Genomic DNA, 6,000 nt, shown 5'->3' on the forward strand with positions numbered 1-6,000 from the left:
GGAAGGAGCGACTGGGCAAGAGGCGAGAGGGAGTGGCACTCTGTCAAAAATGGCATTACCTGTTTCTGATAACTTGGACAAAAGTGATCTTGAATGCTTATGGATCAATGTCCCAACAGAAAGTAAAAGATGGGTTATTATTAGTTGTGTCTGTTACAGATCATCAAATCACCCCAGGGAACAGGATGACCCGCTTCTTACGCATCTACCTATAATGTATAGATAAAAAAGCTGTGTGATCATGGGAGACTTCAATTTGAGTGACATATGCTGGAGGTTTCATGTTGCCAGAACTAAAACATCTTTGGAACTTCTAAACATGAGGGAATTCTATGTTAGATCTTGTCTTGACAGATAAAGAGGAACTGATCACAGAATTAAAAACTAATGGTAGCTTAGGTACTATTGATCATGACTTGATCACATTCATTATGTGCAAACAGAACAAAGTCAAGAACTGTAATATATAAACTGGGTACTTCAAAAGGGCCAATTTCACAGATCAATTAACAGCCAAATCAGTGGGGAGGAAGAACTTAATAAAAGGTGAATAATGACTGGGAATTGTAATAACTTTACTAGATGTCCAATAAGCCACAACTGAGGACGACCATATTGGTTAAAGGACCAACCTGGTTTAGAGGAGAAATGAAGGCAGCTATACAAATACTTGAGAAAGGGGAAGTTGATAGTAATGAATATAAATCAGAAGTCAAGAACTACAGAAAATTGATTAAGGAAATAAAGGGACAGAAAGAGAAATCTATGATCAGCAGAGTTCAGGACAATAAGGAGTTTAAGTATATTAAGAACAAAAAGAATGATATTGGTCTGTTATTAGATAGAAATGGTAGAATTAACAATAATGCAGAAAAGACAGAATTGTTAAATACATATTTTAGTTCTGTAATTGGAGGGGGGAACATAATGAGGTCTAATCATATAACTCTCTCCATTCTACTTGTATCTCAGGGGATGTTAAACAGCAGCTATTCAAGTTAGACATCTTTAAATTAGCTGGTCTGGATAATGTGCATCGAAGAGTTTTTGAAGAACAGGCTGATCAGCACACAGGACCATTAATGTTGATTTTCAATAAGTCTTGGAATAGCACAGAAGTTCTAGAAGACTGGAAGAAAGCTATTGTGGTGCCAATATTTTAAAAAGGTAAATTGGATGACCTGGAGTAATTTTACACCTGTCAGTCCAACATCGATCCTGGGTAAGATAATGGAGTGGCTGATGCAGGACTTGATTAATCAAGAATTATAACCCACGAGCTTGAGTTTATGCAAAATGGATCCTGTCAAACTAACTTGATATCTTTTTTTGTTGTTGAAGATATTACAAGTTTGGGTGAGAATGGTAATAGTGTTTATGTAATATATTTAGATGCCTATAAGGCATTTGACTTGATACTGCACATCATTTTGATTAAAAAGCTAGAAAGATGTAAGATTAACATGGCACCCATTAAATGAATTAAAGCTGGCTAACTAGCAGAAATAAATGGGAAATCCTCATTGAGCATTGTTTTCTAGTGGGAGTCCCAAAGGGATTGGTTCTTGGCCCTATGCTATTTAATACTTTTATTAATGACCTGGAAGAAAACATGAAATCAACACAAAAACTGGGGGAAGTGGTAATTAATGAAGAGGACAGATCATTGATACAGATAGCTCTACATTGCTTGGAAAGCTGGGTGCAAGCAATCAATATGGCTTTTAATATGGCTAAATATATATGTCTAGCAACCAAACGTGTAGGCCATACTTACACAATTGGGGACTCTGTTCTGGGAAGCAGTGATTCTTGGGGGGGGGAGGGAAATTGAGGGTCATTGTGGATAATCAGCTGAACATTAGCACCCACTACGATGCTGTGGCCAAAAGGGCTAATGCAGTCTTGATTGTGTAAATGGGGGAATCTCGAATAGGAGTAGAGAGGTTATTTTACCACCATATTTGGCACTGGTGCAACCATTGCTGGAATACTGTATCCAGTTCTGGTGTCAACAATTCAAAAAAGATGTTGATAAATTGGAGAGGGTTCAGAGAAGAGCCATGAGACTGATTAAAGGATTAGAACGCATGCATTTATTATGATAGATTGAGCTCTTTGTATCTACTTAGCTTAACAAAGAGAAGGTGAAGGGGTGACTTGATCACAGTCTAGAAGGACCTACATGGGGAACAAATTTTTGAAAGTGGGCTCTTAACTCTAGCAGAGAAAGGTATAACACAATCCAGTACTGGAAGCTGAAGCAAGACAAATGCAGACTGGTAACAAGGAGTAAATTTTTAACAGTGAGAGTAATGGATGATTGGAACAACTTACCAAGGGATGTGGTGGATTCCCCATCACAATTTAAAGAATGCCAAAGATGGAATGTTTTTCTAAAAGCTATGCTCTAGGAATTATTTTGGGAGAATTCTATGGCCTGTTATATACAGGAAGTCAGATTAGAAATCACGATTAGTCCCTTCTGGCCTCGGACTCCATGAAAAAGGGCACTTAGCAAGCTGAGGTCTAAAATCCTGTTCCATACAGCCAAAAGACCTGTAATCACTGCAACCAACCCAGCAACCATTCTTGTCAACATTGCTACAAAAAACTCCGTCTATTTTACTAAGACTACCTGGCAGTTAACACCTGATTCCCCAGAGAGAGTGGCTGTAAACTAGCAGCAGAGAAAAGGATGGCAGTGAGAGTAAGACTGGCCTCCAAAATTGCTTCTGTGGAGTAGAATGAGCTCTGAAAAGCTCTGTCTACATAATCTGTTTGCACCCTAGCTAATAGTGAATACCTAGCTCGGATAAAGCACTCTTTACAAAGGATTATTCCTTATTAGAGCTGGTCAAAATTTTTTGACTGAAGTTTTCCTTTTAAAAAAAAATAGTTTAGTCAAAACTGAAATGTTTTGCTGGAATGTCAAGTTCAACACAAAAACTGACAGGAAAAATTGTAAACATTTTGTTTAAATAGGTTTGAAATGTTTTGTGTCAATGTTTCATTTTGATGTGTAAATTAATTTTTTCAACTTTTACATTATATTAAAATATTTTAACAGATTATATGATGTATATTTTAATATCATGCATATTATATTTAATATCATCAGTCAAAATGAAATTAATCAAACTGCCACTATTGAAACAATATTGCAGTGATCCTGAATCAAAAATTTTCAGAATTCTTATTTCACAGGCAACTTGAATGGGAAAAAAAATTCCAAATATCAGAATTTTATGCAGAATGGAAATGTTGGTTCCCAACCGGCTCTATCCCCATTTTACAGATGGGAAACTGAAGCAGAGGTGTAGTGACTTGCACAAAGTCATCCAGCAGGTCAGTGGGAAAGCCATATCTCCTGAGTTCAAGTCCAGTGCTCCAGCCACTAGGCCATACCACCTCCCAGGACATACTTAACCAAGTCTTTTCTATTCCCTACTGTAGTTGAAAGACTTTTGGGTTATATGCCATGTCCAGGTTCTTTATTCTTGTTTCAAATAGCTGCCATATTCATTACACCTCGTATCTACAGTGAAATATTTATTCTAAAAGGTACAGACTTGATTGAGGCCTACACTTGATATTCATAGAATCTTAGAACATCAGTCTAACCCTCTGCTCAAAGCAGGCCCAATCCCCAGACAGACTTTTGCCCCAAATTGCTTCCTTAAGGTTTGAACTCAGAACCCTGGGTTTAGCAGGCCAATGCGCAAACCACTGAGCTGTTCATTGTAGAGTAAGCAATCTGAAGCACGGGAAACAAACCTGTTCCTTTACTTTAGGTCCCAAGCCAAGTTGCGGTGTTTACTACCCCCACGGAGTCCCATTGACTTCATTAGGACCTTCACAATAGTATATTATATTCTCGGTAGCATTTACAGAATTGGGCCTTTCACAAAATCTAAGGCAGATTGGAATGTTTCCAGGCTTTATTTTTTTTAATAGTCCAATGAAAACTGTTTTGTTTGGACTTAAAAAATCCACCTGTTGTTCTCCTGAAAGAGAAACTATACTATTTTCATTCTGGAACAGAAGTGAAAAGTATATTATAAAAGTTCTTCTGATTTACATAATCTAGGGTGTTAATGCAGCTAAGGATTTTTTTTAAATACATTTTGTGTTTCTCATAAGTATCACTTGGAAATATTCCATACAGGAATAATAGACATGTTTAGATCAAAATATATAAGGTCATGATCCTGCAAACTCTTACACACATGCTTAATTTTAGGCACATGAGTAGTCCCAGTAGGACATAGAGTTAAGCACAGGCATAAGAATTTGCAGGAGCAGGGCCTATACATTTACATCTGTGAAATGTAGAGATTTCACTAAACATCCTTTAAACAAAATGTGAAAGTTCAGATTGTTTTAGTGAGGCTAAATCTGTTTTAAGTTGCTGTCTCGATGAGGTTCCTATTCTTGAAGCTATCATTTTAAAAGAAAAATCTATGCTATGGAATTATGTAGTCACAAGAGAACTGAAGTAGAATTCAGAGGAAGTGTCCTTTATATGTTGTCATAGCACTCTATCATCCTATTTCATACTGAAACCAGCCGTTGTCTTCTCTGTTTAATCATATTACTTCACCTGTTGGCCTACTAGAAAGATACAGCAAAATAGTTTGTTTGCACTTCTTAATTTTTTATTTTTAAATGGACACTGATAGGTTTATTTGTGTGTGTGTGTGTGTGTGTGTGTGTGCAAACAAACAACTGTAGATACACGGATATTTTGAGCAAGTGAGTTTGAAAAGGGAAGAAGTTCAGAGCTGTGATACTAGAGAATTATAGTTAAACCATACCAGGCTCAGTAAATAATTGTCTTGCAAATCTGTTAATATTTTAGAATATTTTATATCCACTCCCAGTTTGGTTAAATAGAAACACTGAGAGAAAGGAGTGTGATCTAAGTAACTGAGCTTTATTGGACATTTCTATACTGGATGAATGAGGACAGTGTGACCAAAACCTTATACCAGTGTAAGGGGACTGTTGCCCCCTTACTAACTTTCAGTGGGGGTGTTTTGGTTGGCTAGCTCCCAGCACTAAAAGTTTGGGGAGAGGCCAATGCTCAAGGTCAGCCTCAGCCTCTGAGCCTGATTGACAGGACGGGCAGTCTAATTAGAGGGTCAGAAAGCTGGGGGGTCCCGTCCTCTGTGTGAGCTGGAATTGCCTGGGTCAGACAGAGTGGGGCCGAGCTAAAGAGAAAGCAGGGGCCCAAGCTGAGCTGGGGAGAAGAGCTGTGCCAGATCCAGAGCGGCCAGAAAAGCAGCTCAGGAAGCAGGTCAGAGGTGGGAGCAGAGCCAGAGACACAGCCCAGGGAGAGAGCAGATCCTGTGTTGGGAGCAGAGCTGCAGCCACAGAGCCAGGTGTGGTGAGCAACTGGGGCCAGCCAAGGGGGAACCTTGGGCAAAGGGCCCAGCGCAGAAAGACACCCCCAGCCAAGGGTCCTTGCAGGCCAGACTGGGAGGGGGCTCTTAACCCAATGGGGGGCTGACACTGGGAAGAAGGGTCCCACCACCCAACGCCCGGAGGTGTGTGGCCACCACCAACCTGCAGCATCCCTGAAGCACAGCCAGAGCCTGAGAAGGAGACCTGGGACCTACAAGGAACAGACTGTGAAGTGCCCTGATCTCCAGAGACACTGTTTGTAATGTTCCCTGCCACAGAGCGGGATGATATGTTTTCCTTTCCCATTTTCCTTATTCTTTTTTTAAATTAATTGTTAATTAAACAACTTGTATTTGCTTTAAATTGTATGAAATGATCAGTGGGTCAGGGAGGTGCCCAGTGCAGAGAGAGTACCCTGGAGTGGGGACATCCTAGCCCCTGTCCCAGGTGACTACAGCAGGGTTGGGGGTTGAACCCCCCAGGAATCCTGGGCCCAGCCTTGTCAGAGTTAAGAGGACTCTTCCAGACAGGAGAGTGGAAGGGGAGTCCTCAAGGGCAGGGAGGCCTCTGGGTAAAGGAAGTGGGAGCGAGGAC

The sequence above is a fragment of the Mauremys reevesii genome, linkage group 3, assembly GCF_016161935.1.
Source record: "Mauremys reevesii isolate NIE-2019 linkage group 3, ASM1616193v1, whole genome shotgun sequence".
Classification (NCBI taxonomy): Eukaryota; Metazoa; Chordata; order Testudines; family Geoemydidae; genus Mauremys; species Mauremys reevesii.